Raw genomic sequence first — 22,607 nt, 5'->3', positions numbered from 1 at the left:
TGCGTCGGCTTCAGGTCGCTGAGCAAGCGGTCCCAACGATCGCCGCGGAGTTCCGGAGGAAATACAATGCTAATTGTTGCCTTATTTTGTAAACGGACAAAGTCTGTTTTTATTTAAATGAGAAAAACGTTGTTATCCGATTTTATGAGTAGGTTTTACTCTCCATATTTATCTCATACCGGGCGCCTTATATAAGAATAAATTATTTACAAGTAAAATATGACATAACTAATATTCAACAACAAAGCTTTAATTTTCTGATTTGTAATCAAAAAATAATTTAATTATTGGAAGAAGCATAATAATTTTCGTAACACGATTATTGGATGTTGCACATACACCGTTGCTCTTAAATGAAAAAAAAATATGTTTTGATGGGAACGTTGAGAACCTAAAATTTTTTTCGGGCCCTTTTTGAGGCTGTTTAAGACCAAAGCCTTTGCCTCTATATTTTTCTTCTATTCCTCTGAAGTAAGAAGCAAGATTATAAAGGCGTCAGTAATTACTTGAACTAATATTATTATCGTGTTAACTGATACGTCCACGTACTTTATGTGAACCATGATTATCTGTCTCATCTAACATTGGTATTTTAATATTTCTTGGATCCTAATCCAAATATTATTTACAAATAACTCACTAAGTAGCGCATCCAAAGTAATATACGTACCATAGGTGACAATAAGCGAGAAATATTCAATATAATTTTGTACTTTACAGTTATACGACAAGCAGCTAGCTATGAACACTACAATAAAATATACGCAGAATTGACCAATCCAAGTAATAATAGTGGAACTCCATTGCTTCCGAGTGGAACTCCGAAGCATTCGGTTGATTTGACGAAAAAAAAGAAAATTATCCCAGTTAAAAAGTCGAATTCAAGCAATGTAAATGGACCAACGCACAATCAAACTATTATTTCGAAGAGAACTAATAAAATACATTCAGATACAAAGTTTTATGTCAGTATAGTCAGTGAAACAACCAATCAATCTGATAAATTGAAAGAACATAACACATTATATAGAGAAAAAAGTCCCAATCGGATAATATTACTAGAACAACGCCCAACGAACCTGATGCTTCAAAGGTACATAACACATGTGAAATGACTGAATCCAGTTATGTTGGCGGAACAATGTCCAATCAATGTAGTTATGTAAAGCAAGGTACAGGTCAACATAATGGTGAAAAACCATACTCTCGTGATGAGTGTGGTCACAGTATCACTGCATCTGGTCATTTGACGAACCACAAAAGAATACACACCTGCGATAAACCGTACCCATGCAATATATGTGGTAAGAGTTTCAATAAATCTAGTAATTTGAAGAGACATAGTAGAATACATACCGGTGATAAACCGTACCCATGCAATGTGTGTGGTAAGAGTTTCAGTGAATCTGGTCATTTGAAGAGACATAGTAGAATACATACCGGCGATAAACCTTACCCGTGCAATGTGTGTGGTAAGAGTTTCAGTTCATCTGCTCATTTGAAGACACATAGCAAAATACATACCAGTGACAAACCTTACCCGTGCAATGTGTGTGGTAAGAGTTTCAGTCAAGCTGGTATTTTGAAGACACATAGTAGAATACATACCGGTGATAAACCTTACGCATGCGATGTATGTGGTAAGAGTTTCATTCAATCTAGTGATTTGAAGAGACATAGTAGAATACATACTGGTGACAAACCTTACCCGTGCAATGTGTGTGGTAAGAGTTTCAGTCAAGCTGGTATTTTGAAGGCACATAGTAGAATACATACCGGTGATAAACCTTACGCATGCAATGTGTGTGGTAAGAGTTTCAGTGAATCTGGTCATTTGAAGAGACATAGTAGAATACATACGGGCGATAAACCTTACCCGTGCAATGTGTGTGGTAAGAGTTTCAGTTCATCTGCTCATTTGAAGACACATAGCAGAATACATACCAGTGACAAACCTTACCCATGCAATGTATGTGGTAAGAGTTTCAGTGAAACTGGTAAATTGAAGAGACATAGTAAAATACATACCGGTGATAAACCTTACCCATGCAATGTATGTGATAAGAGTTTCAGTGAAACTAGTAAATTGAAGAGACATAGTAGAATACATACCGATGACAAACCATATACATGCGACATTTGTAAGCTGAAATTTACTCATAAGCAATCTCTTGTTAAAGATTTATAGAAACATATTATGTTATAATAATAACTTGTATATTTCTCTTGTGTAAAAGCCTCCTAATTAGTTTGTAAATATGAACCGGTTTGTGTGTTTGTCTCAGCTCTAATCCATGCATATGACTACGAGTTTCGTATTTGAAAACATTTGAAAGATTTTATTAAGTTTTTGGTATAATTTGTTTCATTAATTGAACTTTTCAAGGACATTAAAAACTAGGTGAAGTTCATGAAGGAGAATGTTTTAATATTTAAATATTACAATTAAAACCCTTTTTAACCGACTTCTAAAAGGAGGAGGTTATCAATTCAATCGGTATTGTACACCGATTACTCTGAGATTTATGATTTGATTTACGTAATTCTTTTATTCCCATAAAAAATTTACATAGTTTGGCCCAGTAGTTTTCATTTTATGAAAATTTATATGAAAATTATTGTCTACCTGAATTACATAATTGTTTTCTGTGTACGGCTTTATTGTAGTTTTCATTTAGGTTGATTATATATTATTATCAACTGACACTAAAACGTAAAAAATAAAAAAAACTACGTTTAAAAAAACCGACTTCAAAAACTGTAAAGTATAAAATAACTTAAAATTTTTATTTAATACACCTCTTATGCAAACCTTTACCTTAAATATTAAGAAAACACTATTATTTGTATGTACTACCTACTGATAGGTTTTAAGGCGGTGCCAAGCCAAATGTAATAAGAAACCTACACTCGCCACGAGTGACTTTGAGCGGGATAGCTTCGTCTAGAACAAAACAATCCAGGCGGAGAGACACGCGTGGCCAGACAACCTATCAGATTCAGGTATAACTAATAAACTAGATAATAAGCTGCGCTTACAATAATTTAAATCGTTTAAATTAATGTCGTTTGCTCAGCCAATGACGTTTTCGTTATTATTATATTATATATAAACGTATTGCCAAATAATTTAATTAGCCCGCGCCCGATCATTGTATGAATAGGCATGTGTATTGAAAAGTTATTGACTGAATTATTTGTATATATAGGTATGTATTTCTCAGTCAAAACTATAGATTCCGGATAAGTTATCACCAACATTACATCATATCTTATTATATATTTCTTTTGTGCGTCTGTTGTAACTGAACTCCTTCTAAACGGCTGGACCGATTGTTAGGAATCTTTCTGTGTGTTCAGGTGGATTCGAGAATGGTTTAGACTCACATTTGAACTAGCTCCTAAACGGCTAGACCGATTTTGAAGATTTTCTCAATATATCAGACACTTCTCAATGTTTGTACCGGCTTTAATTTTTATCAATTTTTATTATTTGTCTAAAATGTGAAAACGAGTGCTGTTTTAAATTTTATTTTTTCTTTCTTTATTTGTGATGTTTTTGGCAATTTCAATGAGGGTATTTGATGCCCACATTTTTATTTATTTAAATTATTATTTGTGTTATTCTAATGTACGTAGAAAAAGTGATGTTTTACAAATGTCTTTAGTTATATGTCATAGATTATATTTAACTATAATTTATGTTAATTTATTTAAAAAGATACAAGGCCGATGGTGTTTTTATTTTTGTCTATTATCCTGAGCAGAGCAGGACCGACCGTCGTGGAAATCTTTGTGGGAGGCCTTTGTCCAGCAGTGGACGTCTTCCGGCTGATGATGATGAACCAGTGGGAGGCTCCTTTGTTCAGGAAGCCGGCTATCTTATGGGCACCACAACGGCGCCTATTTCTGCCGTGAAGCAGTAATGTGTAAACATTACTGTGTTTCGGTCTAATGGGCGCCGTAGCTAGTGAAAATACTGGGCAATTGAGACTCTAATGTCTTAAGGTGAAGAACGCAATTGTAGTAATGCTCAGTATTTTCGGGAATTCTGAGCGGCACTGCATTGTTATAATATTTTAATAACATTACATAATTGTTTCATAAAATATTACAATGGAGAAACTTTAAAAATTTTAATGTGCATATACTTACTTATATATTTATACAAAATAGGATTTTAAATCACTAAATGGACGTCAAAATTCTGTACCTCAAATATTCAGCAGACTTCTTTTTTATTCTGACTGTGTAGTTGTATGTCAATAGTGATGACTCACGGAATGGGGCGAAGTGAGGCAACCGCCTTTAGGTTTTTAGCAAGATATTGAACTTTATCAACAATTTTATGTAGCGACTGTCATATGTCGAAACATGATGTCACAGACACTGACTAGTACAAAAATAAGAACTCCACCTTACATAACAGTGTAGCAGCAAAACAAGCCGATTAACGTCTAAATACATAGCCCCACGCACACACTTACATTAATACAAGCCGACAGGCGGCCATTATGAGAATTATCATCGTCTTTGACAGATCAGTTTGCGTCTCAATAAATTATTTTAAAAATGCCGTCGCGCGTTGTGAAAACGTCTAAAAACAATACTACGGAACATAAAAAGTGTCAAGGAATTACATTTCACAGATAGAATATAAGTAAGCACACTTTTTTTGTTCTTTTCATAATACAAATTAATTCGATGTTTGGAACACAAAAATTCCACAACGCGTGATAGTAACATCCAGTGTGACCGGAAAATAAACAGGGACATTATCCGAAAAATTGGGTTATCCATATTTTAATGGTGCTCTAAGCAGATAATTATTTTTTTTATGAAAATAAGGGTCGAGACGAGCAAGACGTCCAGCTGATGATAATTGATACGCCCTGTCCATTAAAATGCAGTGCCACTCAGGATTCTTAAAATACCCAAAAATTCTGAGCGGCACTACAACTGCGCTCGTCACCTTGAGACATAATATGTCAAGTCTCATTTGCCAAGTAATTTATTTTAGTCTTTACCAACAATTTTTTAAAGTGGTGTGGAATACTACTTTAATCCGGTCCATATTTGTGTGCTTTATAAGGTGCGGTTCCGGCTACATAACGAGTATTGTTCCAGTCTTTGAGCAGAGCTGCTCGAATTGTCTGGGATCCAGTACTCTGTGAAAATTTCCATAACTTGGCGTTGTGGAGAGACGTGGCGTCTTAGAAGACGCCACAAAGTATAAATTGTAATTTTGTCTTTTTAGGAAGATGACGCTGTACAGAGAACTGAATTTAAGACCCTTTATATAAGTGTTACTATATTATGTGTAATTACTTAGCAACCAAATCACTATAAAGAACATCGTGAGTTGTTTGTTCTCTAAAAATCTAGTTATTTGATACCACGTCAGTGGCAAAAAAAAACTAATTTAAGAATGAATTCTGTGCAGGAATTTTTATATCAGTTAAAACAAAGATACTGCAAACAAGACACGGGCACAGGAATCAAACCCGCAATCGTTACTTTCAAGGTGTAACTGTTTATGTTATTTATTTATTTTCTCATAATATGACGATATTTATTTTTATTTTAGGAAACAATCTGTTTATCAGATACCTATTAAAAAATCGGAGTTAAAAGTAACAAGTCTTTCGTTTTTTATTCGTTTGTGGTCAGGGTCACAGAAAATCATAATTTAAAAACCGTCAATATTAAAAAAATACTTTGAAAATTACTTTGACATTTTGTATAATAACTAAACTTAATTATATAACGAAAATTAACTAGGCTCAAAAAAAAAGGAGAGTAGGTACCTATAACAAAAACTATTTTTTATTATTTAAAAGCATTTTTGAAGTAAAACTTCTTTAGGCGTGACTTGGGGCTAACTTAGAAATTTTTTCTGACGGAAGTAACGCTCAGTAAAAAAGTCAATTAAAACATTTTTTTAAGCCGTTATAATTTAATGGATAAAAATATGCTCAGTTATATTTTCTGAAAATCTCCAAGTGTATAATTTGCTTATTTATTACTACTTTTGTAACAATATAAAAGTAATCAGAATTTTTCTGACATTTGCCACATTCGTTAATTTTTTTATGGTTTCTTCGTCCATTATTAGGATAGGCAAAGGGTTCAAGCCCATACAGCCATATTCGTTAATATTCAGTAACGTCATATTAATATGTGCTAATAACCTTCAGTTTCTTATTATCAATTATATTTTAATTTATTGAGTGAATATTTTAAAATATGCGAATGGTATTAATAAATTATAAAATGAAAATAATAATCAGTCATTATTTGGCAGAACCCCAGGAACATTTTACTCTTTCATCAATAAATAAGCATAAAAGAGAAAATTGAGAACCCGATAATGACCTCACCTGTGAAAGCTTAAGTGTTTATTTTCTGAATAATAATTTATATAACATTATATCATTCTTTGTAAAATAAATAAAATCTCACTTGATTAAATAATATTACTTATTATAGAGGCATTCTTTTATTTTAGATAAAATGACAACTTTGCTCAAAAGATGAACTTATATCGTTAGCGGTTCTGAGGAAAAAAATAGGATAAAATCTAACAAATCTCCTCAGTAATACGTGAGTGCTTATTTGGTAACAAGGCTTTATTTAATGTAATATATTAATGTTTCTGTTAATTATCCCTAAAGTTAATTATTATTACGTTTTACTTCAATCGCGCGTAAAGATTACACGCACACACATTTTTTTTATTTTTCAATAGAGCTATAAGAAAAAAGTGTGTGTGTCAGCTCCGACGCACGACTGGAGCTTCCTTGTCTTTGAACAGGTACTAAACAAAACAAGTTCAAAGGAGTCGGTTACTAACATACATACAGCAGAAGCTAATAAAAGCGTATTAATTAAAAAAAATATAGATTTTAAAACTTACAACAACTTTCAAGTTGTAATGGTAACATTTAACAAAACTTTTAACGACCGTTGTAGTGGTGGGTGTTAAAAGTTATAACAATTAATATTAACTGTTAACCAGAAAATAACAAACATTGCTAATAATAAATGCTCTAAATTATGATATTTAACTTCATAGTTAATAGTGATTTTTCTTATGGTCAGGTACCTAATTATCAAAATCTGTGATCAGCGCCATCTATCAAAAACTGTTATGTTGTCGTATTACTCGATAGATTCAGTGTTCGATTTGGAAATACAAAATAGTTAATGAATGTGACATACAATGACGTTTAATCTAGTATTACTTATTTTTTATTTTAAATAAAGTTTAGGAAACTAACGTACATTAGCCACAACACTTCTTATTGCAAAATAAAATAATTTTGAAAAGTAACGCTAGGTGGCCGACAGGGAAATACAATGCTAATTGTTGCCGTATTTGTAAACGGAACAGTCTGTTTTTTTTTAAATGAGAAAAACGTTACCTACTATCCGATTTTATGAGTAGGCTTTACTCTCCATATTTTTCTCATACCGGGCGCCTTTTATGGATATCGATTCTTTAGGAGTAAACTCCAAAAAATCCATTGTCTTGGCATTATTGGCACAGTACCTATAAGAATAAATTATTTACAAGAAAAATATGACATAACTAATATTCAACAACAAAGCTTTAATTTTCTGATTTGTAATCAAAAAATAATATAATTATTGGAAGAAGCATAATAATTTTCGTAACAAGATTATTGGCTGCTGCACATACACCGTCGCTCTTAAATGAAAAAAAAATATGTTTTGAAGGGAATATTGAGAAACTAACATTTTTTTCGGGCCCTTTTTGAGGCTCTTTAAGACCAAAGCCTTTGCCTCTATATTTTTCCTTTGGAAATTACAAACCATTTGCTATTTTCCCGCGCCATTTCTTATTATTCTAGTCTCAACTCTCAATCTTCTGAGAAGTCTGAATTTGAGGAACAAGGGAGAATTTCAAGGTATGTATTCAGTTACTTATTACAATAATTATGGAGTTAAAAGTAAAATTATAATATTTTAATGAAACTTAATGTACATTTATATATACAGTTTAAAGAAAGAAACGAAATCTCTATATTATTATAGTATTCGACCGAAAAGTACTTTGATGAATCAAAATACTACAGACTTTTCTCATTGGGATCATAAAAATTGATAACTATAATATAATGATAGACAAATAATGTCCTAAGCTCCACTTACTTACTGTGTCCTTGAGTGTTGCTTTTCGCCTTACTACACCTAATGGCGGCAAATGGCAATATGTTTACCAACAGTTAATATATATATTATTACAACAACTGATACATAAATTCACTAATTGACTTCGCTTATTATCATGTATTTTTCAGATGAACAGATTTAACTTGCGTAAGAAACAAACAATTAGTTACTACGAACAGGACGAGCCGCCCTTCGACGACTATGTTTGTAAGTCACTGAACACATTTTATAAACCGCATTGAAGATTGTTTAGTTTTTATGTCAGCCATCAAATGACGAGCGTGGGACTCACTTTATGGTCACCCACCAGCCACTACCTCCGACTGATATATCATCTTAGAAGATGTGGTATGTTAGATCATTAAACGTCTAGTTGTCCATGAGAGCTGTGAAAACGTCGAAAAAAATTGAGGTTGACAGTTAATCTCTATTTTGAGCAAGGCACGCACAATAAAGTAACAAACCTGGCCTGTTTTCATCGGTTGTCTAGGACCAAGAGGCTCTAGCTAGACATATAAATTATGTAAGAGTAGTTTGTGTTACCGCGTTGAAAACATTTCATAAGTATTCATTATTATTATTATTTCAACCAGTGGGAGGTTTCTTAGCACAGCATACAGGCTAGGTGGCCTTTGCAGTATCTAATTAATGCACAAGTTTTATTAAATTTCGGTTTGAAGGGCTTAGGTTAGAGAAATTACTGCGTTAATGATACTAACATATTACATTATGTCTCCAGGTGACTAGTGCAATTGGAATTTTGTGTTTTACAAGAATACTGAGCGTAACTCCATTGTAATGGGCAGGGAGGATCACTTAGATACTATTTGCAATCGTAGGTATTATATACAAAAAACATTTTTTTTGAGTCGGCTCTTGGTCCAAAAATGAAAAACGAAACACAACCATTAACTATCTACTTAGTATAATAGATACATATTATCATGCATGATAATTTCACATTAATAATAACCACTTTAAAGTAGACCTTTTCTTTCAGCATTTTTACGAAGCTTAAATAAAGTTCGCAATCTGTGTACAGATAAACACTGCACAGTGTTTTTTTATTATTTTTATATTAAATATCCTCCAATTTTGAAATATCGGTCCGTCCGGTGAAGTAGGTGAAGAACAAAGCTCGCTCGTGCGTCCCTCCTGGTTAGTCACACTGGCGTGGCCACCGTGCATACTTTAGGCCGGAACGTTTTAAGTCGTCGTCTGTCGTCTGTCGCTCCAAGTCGCTAGATGGTACCTATCGCATTACAACTGCAGTAAGCGGCAGCATGCGTCATTACTCATTTCTGTAAAATTTTGTCTATTATCTATTCTGTAAAATCACTCGAATTTTCGACGTATCCATCTTTAGTGTCTTGCTCAATAAAAAAACAACTAAAGATAGAGATAACGAAAGAGTAAAATCGATCGTTGTTAATAATAATCATAGTAATAATCGAATGTTGCACATTTTTGAAAGGAAAACTACATAAGGTTCTACGTCAATTCGAAGTTTCTATCACAATTAAACGGCAATTTCATACTTTTGTATGTATTTATAGATGTTAAGGTATAAATCTATTAAAAATGAGGGGGTAGACATTAGCCTATTTTTGAAGCTTGTCAATTCAAAAATAGTACGTATTTTGGAAATACGACTCAATAATACAATATAATATTGTGTACAGTTTGTCCTTCGTGTCGAGATTATGTGTACGAATACTGCGCTATACATGGCCCGTTACTGATCATACCGGATGATAAGGTAAGTGGAAGCTATTATACCTACTCATAACGTAACTGCAGTTACTATCTCTATGTGCGACGTACTGCCACCATATCAACTAGGAGATTGGTGGACTTGGGGATTGTGTATCTATTTTAATTAATAAATATTTAATTCTCGAAGTCTTGCTTCTAAGGTGTCTAGAGAATACCAGTGTTGAGATGTAAATGCTGACTACACACCATTTTAGTTCTTTAATGTCCATATTGTTATTAGTTATAAGATTACTGTAACCTTTTTGAACCAGATAAACCATTAAATTATTAATTATATCAATATTAACAGATTCAGCATTTTACAAAAAATAGAATTCAAATTCAAAGTGATTCAATAGATATAGTCGTATGTATCTACACTTTAACATTTATTTTACCTGGGGCAGTAAAAAAAGTAAATAAATTATGAAGGTGTAACTGTCTACACACACTTTTTTTAATATAAGTGGAGGCAAACTGGCAAGAGTGGTGAGGCGGCCGCTCATAGACATCGGCAACACTAGGTGTCTAGAGATGAGTTGTCGGCCTTTAAGGTGGGAGTATGCTCTTTTCTTGAAGGTGGCTAAGTCGTATCGATTCGGAAACAGCAGCAGATAATTGATTCCACAGAGCGGCTGTGCGAGGCAAGAAATTTCGCGAAAATGCGGTAGTAGAAAACACTGTAAATAAGAAGTAATAATATTATGTATACATTGTGGCATGTGAAAATTATGCTGAAGACAAATAAATATATATAACAGGATTTTTCAGGGTTGTTGACTCACCCTAAACTAAGCACTACGCATGGACTGGCAATCGCTATTCCTTTAATGTTGCAACAGTCTATAGGCGGTGATCACTTTCAATTATTGTCCTATTCCATAAAAATCGGTATTACAAAACTTTACTAAGATAAGTTTATTACGTTCAGGTCCCTGCCGTAACAAACCTCCCCCCGATAGTACCCAGGGCAGCCCTGACCGTACCAAGAGTATTTCTGCATTTAAATGTATCCACTATTAGAGGTAAGTTTGTTAAGTTCATCGTTTTTCAAAAAGAAGATTGTAGGAAAGAAGTAGAAACATTATATATATGAATCATTGATGTACAGATAACGCCACTAGTCGTGAACACGCATTGCATTGATCGTTCTTAAGCGCACTCCACGAAAGGAATATTTCTACCAAATTGAAAGTCTGGGTCTGTATGGTTCAGGAAATAGCGTGATGAATTAATACTTAATACATGGGTGTAAATCTCTTTTATATTATATATATAGGTATTTTTTATATAAAACGATACAATTTTAATTACCATGGAATAAAAGGCGCCGGTTTGGGAGTATTCGCTACGAGAACCTTACGACGTAATGTGCGGTTTGGACCGTACGGAGGAGTACGTAGTAAGGACGCTGCTTCAAACTACTGCTGGCAGGTGAGTCTATTAATACAAGTTAATAATTACCTTTTGGGATACCTTCATTTTCACGCTACGATAATGGTACGCTGGCTGACGTAACACTACTCCACTTTGTATTTACTGCTTTCTGCAACCAATATCCAGAATTATATTATGACACGCCACAAATTATGCTTCTATTTTTTATATTATTATGTATTATTATTATATTATTACGTATACTTATACTTACCCAATATAAATGTCAGTCCACCATAGTGGACTCTTGTTTTTATGTTCAAGCAACAAACTGAATGATAAAAAAAAATAAACATAACTTTTTTTTGATGTTGTATTGTGTTTTATACTGTCGGTTATATCCTCAGATCTACGACAAAAACCACAAACCCTCGCACATGGTGGACGCCGCAGACGGGAACAACTCGAATTGGATGCGGTTCATTAACTGCTCTAGACATTGGAGTGAACAGAACCTCATCGCGTTCCAGTACAAGGGAGAATTGTATTACTGGTAACATTTTTAGATTTTGCTTATATCATATCACGCGTCGTCTGAGATTTTAAAATTGGGTCAAAAGACTAAAGCCTGCAGGGAGATACAGGAAGCCTTAATTAAAAGACAAACAGAACTCAATTAAAAAAAGTCAAAGTTATGAAAGAAGAACTAAGCAAATTATACAAAGAAAAAAAAATTATATAATAATCTTATAAATCAAATAATAAAGAAGATAATACATGTACAAAGAAAGCATTTAATGGACTTAATCATCATTAACTATGATCTACAAACTAGAACGTAAACATAACATCACAAATAGAGACGCAATTATAAAGAACAAACAACCAACCTACTTAATAAAAAAAACGTTAAAGAAAAAGGAAATAAACTATCTTGCAATCCACCAAGTACCTGATACTGAAGTATGATCTAAAAGTTTACAAGCATATAAAGAAAATAAAGGCGGAAAAAGGTCGAAATCCTGAGGCAACAACTAATCAAAGCATAAAATGAGACGCATCTGTTCTTACGTTACATGAGACAACTGTTTAATATTATAGTACAAAACAGGGAATCCACTAGACATAGGAAAATTCAGAGCGATAAGTCTAATTCAAATTCAAATTTAAATATTTTTACTCAAACTAGGATTTAAAATCACTTATTGAACGTCAAAAACTACCCATTCAAAAGAGACTCCCTCAGACCCGAGAAGAATGGGCGCAAGAAAGTGTGAGGGCTTTTTTTTTAATATAAAATATGGATTACAATGTGTTGTCGTACAATAAACATTTATAATTAAAGAGCCTGAGGGTGTTCGCTTTATTCCCAGTCCGTGGTGTCATTAAGAAAATCGTTTATGCTATAATAACCTTTCCCGCACAAACGTTTTTAACAATTCTTTTAAATTTCGTAACAAATTTGTTTTGTACATTTTCTGGGATCATATTGTAGAAGCATATACATCGCCCAACAAAAGACTTACTAACTCGACCCAACCGAGTAGTAGGCATAACAAGTTTATGTTTGTTCCTCGTGTTACAGTTTCTTGAAAATTCCTCAATGTGCTTATGTACATACAGAACATTATCAAAAATGTATTGAGAAGCAACAGTCAAAATGTTTATTTCTTTAAATTTTTCTCTCAATGATTCTTTAGGACCTAGGTTATAAATCGCGCGAATAGCCCTCTTCTGCAGCACAAAGATAGTATTAATATCGGCCGCACTGCCCCATAACAATATACCATAGGACATAATACTATGAAAATAACTAAAGTATACTAATCTCGCCGTATCTATGTCAGTTAACCGTCTAATTTTCTTAACCGCATATGCTGCAGAACTAAGACTATTCGCCAATCCTTCAATATGGGGGCCCCACTGCAATTTGGAATCAAGAGTAATGCCAAGAAATACAGCAGATTCCACTGGTTTTACCACCTCTCCATTTAATAAAATATTCGCATCTACATTTTTGACATTTGGCGCAGTGAATTTAATATATTTGGTTTTATGACTATTTAACAATAAGTTATTGGCGCTAAACCAGTACACGATGTCAGATAGGGCATTGTTTACTTCGTCATATAAAACTTGGCTTCGTTTCACTTTGAATATAAGTGAAGTGTCATCCGCAAACAATACCACCTTGCGTTTTTTTTCTACAAGGTTAGGTAGATCATTTATATAATTTAGGAAGAGGAAGGGTCCAAGAAAACACCCTTGTGGTACCCCCATACCGAGAGGAGTCCCAGGAGATCTCCTGCCTCGAGCCTCTGAATCCTATTATTTAAATATGAGATCAGAAGATCGAGTGCAGATCCTCTTATACCATAGTGACATAGCTTCCTGACCAGCGTTAATGTTGAACACAATCAAAAGCCTTAGATAAATCACAGAAGATACCAAGTGCATTCTGTGATTCCTCCCAGGCCTCAAAAATATTCCTGATGAGTTCAACACCTGCATCCGTAGTCGAGCGTCCCCTAGTAAAGCAAAATTGCTTATATGAAGTAACTTATAAGTGTTAAAGTGAGTAAGCATTTGGCTTAAAATATTTTTTTCAAATATTTTACTAAGGGTCGGCAACACTGAAACAGAGCGATAGTTATTCGGGTCAGAAGTGAGTCCCGATTTAAATATTGGTTTAATTTTACTATTCTTCAGAAGGTCAGGAAACACGCCATGTTCAATACAGCTATTAAAAACTAGTGCTAGATATGGTGCTATGACGTCAATAACAGAACTTATTATTTTTACAGATATCCCCATATATCAGCATTTTTTTCATTTCTAAGGATCTGAAAGTTTTAATTATTTCTGCTGGGCTAACAACACTGAATTTGAAATTTTGTTTACATTCCTTAACATTTTCCAAAAGAAGTGACTCGGCTACACTGGTGGAGGAGACAAGGGTGCTTGAGATGGAAACTGGAATGTCAGATAAAAAATTCTCAAAAGCAAAAGCTACTTCCTGCTCAGAATGGATTTTTGAATTGTTTATTATTAGATTATTATTGTTAATAACTTTCCAAGTAATTTTTATTTTATTTGAAGCATTTTTTATTATTTCTCTAATATGCATTGACTAAGCAAAGACTTGTCAACCCTCTGAGTAACGGCACGGCACCACAGGATACGAAGTGCCGTTTTTTATTCCTTAATTTATGACTACTTTTATTAAAAATAGTTTATTTCAAGCTCGTTAAATATTTCAGCACAATCAGAACTATTCCCCGCAATACGGAGCTGATGGTGTACTACGGAAGTGAGTTCACACATCGCCTGCACGTCGATATCGGTCGATATAACTCTCCTGTAGACGAATTTGGTAATTAAATCGTACTTTCGTTCATTTATACGTACTTTCGGTCTTTTGTTCATCAAACTACCTTATGTCTGAAAACGTATTATAACCGAATACAGTTATGAAAACTTTATAAATGGATAAATATGAGATACTTATTCCTAATGTATGTAAATACTTATTAATTTTAATACATTTCTTTGATATTATCTATAAGTCCCTTACTCCTACGGATGGATAAGATCTTTGAGGGAGACCTTTCTCCAGCAGTGGACGACAGCACTACACGAAAGTTAGGTTATGTTAATGGATCAATTTATACAGGACCTCACGACTAATAATAATAAAAATAAATCCACAACGATGCATGATCTGCTAGTTACTCATAGCGAATGAACAGCATAGCCAACTTAAAACAACGACGCTATTCGGTACCTACCTACTTATAAATAATATTAAAAATAATATACCCTTAAATTAATGAAAGTGAAAGCATGATTCGTCAGTATCCGTGACGCAGTCCAAGTCGTACAAAAATCACCGAAAATATGAAATACGCAATAGCAAATATTCACTTAAATATAAACTATAAAAACAGAGCGAATCACAATTAGAATCGCCAACTGGCTGTATGGGCTCGAACAATTTGCCTGTCCTAATATTGGACGAAAGAACCAAAAAAAAAGATCCGCAAACTTGACTTTTGTCCTGTCCTATGGCTGTTTTACGCCTTTAATTATTTTTGTTACACATGTTTACGTGAAATTATTTTTTTGTATGAATAAACATGAAATCGATTTATTTTTTACTACTTTAATAACTGTTACCTATACTGATATAAAATAATTAATTATTTAAATTGAAAATACCCCATTTTTAAGGGTGTCTCACGACAGGTGGCATTCAGAAAAACATAAAAAATTGTTGTGTTCTTAAGGAGCGCTGTACTTTTTTTTTAAAGCAAGTATTAATCTGATCTCATTGCATTGATTTTTAGTACTTTTTCGATACTGCATTTGCGTGATGACATTTTAATGTAAAAGATATTAGAGTCGCAATGCCAAAACGTAACTCAGTAGAAAAAAACATTATTAAAACAAAAGCAATTATATTCTAACTCAGTAGAACATTAAGATACTTAAGCTGAGACAAATATTTATAACATTTAGCACTAATCATTTTGCTTTTAATGAGAACTTATACTACTTTCACTTAACTAAGATTACAAGAAAACCCATAAATATCAATTAGCAGTCAATAATTCTTTTTCATCAAATATTGATTTTGGCACATACGCAATATCACAAAAATTTAATTGTCTTTGGTACACAAATATAAATAAACGACCACATTGCATGCAATGACATGAATTAAAGTCTTACCAAAGACTAACTTATTGCCTCTTCATCCATTGTATCTTATAAATTGCACGATTCAATAAAATAAATAAATATTTAAATTTTTTTATTTAGCAACTGTGAATTTTATATTTTTTAAAGTTTTTGGCTTATTATAAAACAAAGAATTGTGTACGCTTAAATTTTCTGTAACAGCTGGACCCAAAAATGGTTAGTCCCTTTACTACTTCTAACCCAAATTCGCTGCCCGAATCGACGTGAAGCGAATACATTGTGTACGGGTCGATCGTTTGGCATGGTATAGAGACTTCACATTGTGTTTGTATAATGTAAAGTGATAGCGCTGCTTGTTACTACATGGTTACCTTCAAAATAGCGCTTACACATTCTTAAAAAAACTGTAACTGATTCTTATCCAAATATTATTTACAAATAACTCACTAAGTAGCGCATCCAAAGTAATATACGTACCATAGGTGACAATAAGCGAGAAATATTCAATATAATTTTGTACTTTACAGTTATACGACTAGCAGCTAGCTATGAACACTACGATAAAATGTACGCAGAATTGACCAATCCAAGTAATAATAGTGGAACTCTATTGCTTCCGAGTGGAACTCCGAAGCAATCGGTTGATTTGACGGAAAAAAAGAAAATTATCCCAGTTAAAAAGTCGAATTCAAGCAATGTTAATGGACCAACGCACAATCAAACTATTGTTTCGAAGAGAACTAATAAAATACATTCAGATACAAAGTTTTATGTCAGTATCGTCAGTGAAACAACCAATCAATCTGATAAATTGAAAGAACATAACACATTATATAGAGATAAAAAGTCTCAATCGGATAATATTACTAGAACAACGCCCAACGAACCTGATGCTTCAAAGGTACATAACACATGTGAAATGACTGAATCCAGTTATGTTGGCGGAACAATGTCCAATCAATGTAGTTATGTAAAGCAAGGTACAGGTCAACATAATGGTGAAAAACCATACTCTCGTGATGAGTGTGGTCAGAGTATCACTGCATCTGGTCATTTGACGAACCACAAAAGAATACACACCTGCGATAAACCGTACCCATGCAATATATGTGGTAAGAGTTTCAATAAATCTAGTAATTTGAAGAGACATAGTAGAATACATACCGGTGATAAACCGTACCCATGCAATATATGTGGTAAGAGTTTCAATAAATCTAGTAATTTGAAGAGACATAGTAGAATACATACCGGTGATAAACCGTACCCATGCAATGTGTGTGGTAAGAGTTTCAGTGAATCTGGTCATTTGAAGAGACATAGTAGAATACATACCGGTGATAAACCTTACCCGTGCAATGTGTGTGGTAAGAGTTTCAGTTTATCTGGTCATTTGAAGACACATCGTAGAATACATACCGGTGAAAAACCTTACCTTTGCAATGTATGTGGTAAGAGTTTCAGTGAAACTGGTACATTGAAGAGACATAGTAGAATACATACCGGTGATAAACCTTACCCATGCAATGTATGTGGTAAGAGTTTCAGTGAAACTGGTAAATTGAAGAGACATAGTAGAATACATACCGGTGATAAACCATATACATACGACATTTGTACGCTGAAATTTACTCATAAGCAATCCCTTGTTAAACATTTATAGAAACATATGTTATAATAATAACTTGTATATTTCTCTTGTGTCTCTAGTCTTGTGCCTCCTAGTTAGTTTGTAAATATGAACCGGTTTCTGTGTTTGTCTCAGCTCTAAACAATACATTCGACTACGAATTTCGTATTTGAAAACATCTGAAAGATTTTATTAATTTTTTGGTATATTTGTTGCATTAATTGAACTTTTCAAGGACATTAAAAACTAGGTTAAGTTCATGAAGGAGAAAGTTTTAATATTTCAATATTACAATTAAAACCCTTTTTAACCGACTTCAAAAAGGACGAGGTTATCAATTCAATCGATATTTTTTTTTATGTATGTACACCGATTACTCTGAGATTTATGATTCGATTTAGGTAATCCTTTTATTCCCATAAAAAAATTACATAGTTTGTCCCAGTAGTTTTCATTTTAAGAAAATTTATATGAAAATTATCGTCTACCTGAATTACATAATTGTTTTCTGTGTACGGCTTTATTGTAGTTTTCATTTAGGTTGATTATATATTATTATCAACTGACACTAAAACGTAAAATATAAAAAAAACTACGTTTAATAAAACCGCCTCCAAAAACTGTAAAGTATAAAATAACTTAAAAAATTTATTTAATACACCTCTTATGCAAACCTTTACCTTAAATATTAAGAAAACACTATTATTTTTATGTACTACCTATTGATAGGTTTTAAGGCAGTGCCAAGCCAAATGTAATAAGAAACCTACACTCGCCACGAGTGACTTTGAGCGGGATAGCTTCGTCTAGAATAAAACAATCCAGGTGGAGAGACACGCGTGGCCAGACAACCTAAATAATTACAGTAAGTAAGCTGTCTATAATATTAAGTTTTATTTTTGTTTAGGGCTTAGCACTGACTTAAAACCTATCAATAGGTATAACATACAAATAATAGTATTTTCTTAATATTAAAAGTAAAGGTTTGCATAAGAGGTGTATAAAATAAAATTTTTAGTTATTTTATACTTTTCAGTTTTTGAAATCGTTTTTTTTAAACGTAGTTTTTTTTTGTGTTTTCAGATGATGTATCAGATTCTGGTATAACTAATAAACTAGATAATAAGCTGCGCTTACAATAATTTAAATCGTTTAAATTAATATCGTTTGCTCAGCCGATGACGCTTTCGTTATTATTATATTATATATAAACGTATTGCCAAATAATTTAATTACCCCGCGCCCAATCATTGTATGAATTGGCATGTGTATTGAAATGTTATTGACTGAATTATTTGTATATATAGGAATGTATTTCTCAGTCAAAACTATAGATTCCGGATAACTTATCACCAACATTACACCATCTTATTATATATTTCTTTTGTGCGTCTGTTGTAACTGAGCTCCTTCTAAACGGCTGGACCGATTGTTAGGAATCGTTCTGTGTGTCTTCTGGTGGATTCGAGAATGGTTTAGACTCACATTTGAACTAGCTCCTAAACGGTCAGACCGATTTTGAAGATTTTTGTGCGTTTCAGTGAATTTGATTGGTTTAGTTGGGGAACTCCAGCTGGACTGTTTTAATCAAATTTAAGACGTGTGTACAGGACAACGTTTGTCGGGTCCACTAGTACTATATATTCTCCGAAACACCCTTCATCTTATGGTAGTTGTATAGCTAAATTATAGTTAGTTAGAACCCTAAGTATTTTTATTACAAAATTATTAGATAAGGAGTTAAATGCGTACAAACAAACTTCATTTGTATTTAAGTATGATATTATTTAGGTACATACATATTATGTACATGTTAACCAATAACACTCAAAAATATGTTAAAATTTCGACATTTTGCATTGGGTGACACTTCTCAATGTTTGTAGCGGCTTTAAGTTTTATCAATTTTTATTTTTTGTCTAAAATGTGAAAACGAGTGCTGTTTTAAATTTTATTTTTTCTTTCTGTATTTGTGATGTTTTTGGCAATTTCAATGAGGGTAATTGATGCCCACATTTTTATTTATTTAAATTATTATTTGTGTTATTCTAATGTACGTAGAAAAAGTGATGTTTTACAAATGTCTTTAGTTATATGTCATAGATTATATTTAACTATAATTTATGTTAATTTATTTAAAAAGATACAAGGCTGATGGTGTTTTTATTTCTGGCTATTAACTGCTTGTACCTCTTTTAAATTTAATATTATAATATTAACATTTATCGTAACCATAATATATATTCAAACTTATTTATTATTAATAACCTCATTTTTTATGATTTTTCCGTCGTTAAGATCTAAATGATCTTCTTTTAACGTTTTTTTTTTTTTTTTTTATTTATATATTTTTTTTTAAGAGTTAAATTCAAAAATTAGATCTATTTTTTTATTTATTTATTTATATTCATAGACTTATATTCATAATTATAATTTAAAAATTACTAGTCGCTGCTACTCCCAGACTCAATAATGTTGGGGCTACTGAAAACCAGTGCTACATTGGCACCACGCCATTGCAGCTTTTTACTGAGTTAGCTCCATTTGGTGACATTCACTGCCGCACAGTACCTTTTTCGTTTTAAGCTATAAATTGTATTATTTAATTTGTTTTATTTGTTAGTTCTAAGAAATTATTACTTATTTTGGTTTGTATCATTTTAATAATTGTGTGGTGGTGGTTTTTGTTATCAATAAATTTTATTCTATTCTATTCTATTATCCTGAGCAGCGCAGGACCGACCGTCGTGGAAATCTTTGTGGGAGGCCTTTGTCCAGCAGTGGACGTCTTCCGGCTGACGATGATGAACCAGTGGGAGGCTCCTTTGTCCAGGAAGCCGGCTAGATTATGGGCACCACAACGGCGCCTATTTCTGCCGTGAAGCAGTAATGTGTAAACATTACTGTGTTTCGGTCTGATGAGCGCCGTAGCTAGTGAAAATACTGGGCAATTGAGACTCTTATGTGTTAAGGTGACGAACGCAATTGTAGTAATGCTCAATATTTTCGGGAATTCTGAGCGGCACTGCATTGTAATAATATTTTAATAACATTACATAATTATTTTCATAAAAAAATGTTTCATAAAATATTACAATGGAGAAACTTTAAAAAATTTAATGTGCATATACTTACTTATATTTTTATACAAAATAGGATTTTAAATCTCTAAATGGACGTCAAAATTCCGCACCTCAAAAATTCAGCAGACTTCTTTTTTATTCTTACTGTGTGGTTGTATGTCAATAATGATGACTCACGGAATGGGGCGAAGTGAGGCAACCGCCCGTGCACCTGTTGGTGTCAGAAGATGCGTTGCCGGCCTTTAGGTTTTTAGCAAGATATTGAACTTTATCAACAATTTTATCTAGCGACTGTCATATGTCGAAACATGATGTCACAGAAAATCATAACTTAAATACCGTCAGCATTATTTGAAAACATTTTGTATAATAACTAAACTTAATTATCTAACGAAAATCAATTCAATTTACAAAAAAGAAGTGTATTACATATTTAAAAGCATTTTTTATTTTTATTATTCGTTAGAGCTATAAAAAAAAATATTTAACTGGCATTATTGGCACGGTACCTATAAGAATAAATAATTTACAAAACGTATAATATGACACAACTAATATTCAACAACAAAGCTTTAATTTTCTGATTTGTAATCAAAAAATAATTTAATTATTGGCAAGAAGCATTATAATTTTCGTTACACGGCTGTTGCACATACACCGTTGCTCCTTAATAAAAAAAATATGTTTTGATAGGAATGTTGAGAACCCAAAATTTTTTTCGGGCCCTTTTTGAGGCTGTTTAGGACAAACGCCGTTGCCTCGATATTTTTTTTTGGGAATAAAAAACCATTAGCTAGGTATTTTCCCGCACCATTTCTAATTACTCTAGACTCAACTCTCAATATTCTGAGAAGTCTGAATTTGAAGAACAAGGGAGAATTTCAAGGTATGTATTCAGTTACTTATTACAATAATTATGGAGTTAATAGTAAAGTAATAATATTTTAATGAAACTTTATATTAGCATACAGTTTATTAAGAAATAAACGAATGCCCTATATTATAGTATTTGACCAAAAGTACTTTGATGAATCAAAATACTACAGACTCTTTTCTTTGTGTTCATAATAAATGATAACTATAAAATTATGATAGACACATAATATCCTAAGCTCCACTTACTTACTGTGTCCTTGAGTGTAGCTTTTCGCCTTACAACACCTAATGGCGGCAAATGGCAATATGTTTACCAACAGTTAATATATATTATTACAACGACTGATACATAAATATAACCAATTAACTTCGCTTATTATCATGTATTTTTCAGATGAACAGATTTAACTTGCGTAAGAAACAAAGAAATTGTTACTACGAACCGGACGAGCCGCCCTTCGACGACTATTTTTGTAAGTCACCGAACATATTTTATAATACGAGACAGAAGATTGTTTAGTTTTTATGTCAGCCATCAAATGACGAGCATGGGACTCACTTTACGGTCACTTGAAAACTAATTTCACTTGAAAATGGCTGTCATATAGCTGGACTAACAGATGGTTGTTGGCCCCTAAGAATAGCGGGAGAAAAGGATTAGAGAGTAAAAGAAAAGTTTGCAGACCAGAAAGACTGGACTGACAATATAGCAGATATTGCTGGGATAGACTGGATGAATCTATGCAAAAATAGAGGATCATGGAAAAATATGAAGGAGGTCTTCACCCAAGGAGGGGTTCCTGCCCGCGATACCCAAACTTATCAAAACTGTCAAATTTGTCATAATAATCATTGACAAGTAATAATTAAAATGGGTTTGATATTTTTTTAATTTTTATATATCTTTTAAAAGCTATTTTTTAATTTCAACCGATTACTTTATATTTTATTTTAACATGACGACCATTTATGTCGAAATATTTTTGTTCTCT

At 32.8% G+C, this 22,607-nt stretch overlaps 1 protein-coding gene across 1 annotated transcript in view; it reads left to right on the top strand.

The window, feature by feature from the left end:
- The window catches only part of LOC126965482 (histone-lysine N-methyltransferase PRDM9-like), a 132,956-nt gene that overhangs the window by 92,820 nt on the left and 17,529 nt on the right, over window positions 1-22,607 (top strand). The window lies entirely within an intron of this gene.

Source organism: Leptidea sinapis, chromosome 7 (assembly GCF_905404315.1).
Source record: "Leptidea sinapis chromosome 7, ilLepSina1.1, whole genome shotgun sequence".
NCBI lineage: Eukaryota > Metazoa > Arthropoda > Insecta > Lepidoptera > Pieridae > Leptidea > Leptidea sinapis.
The sequence above is the reverse complement of the archived record's forward strand: the minus strand, read 5'-3'. Positions and strand labels throughout refer to the sequence as shown.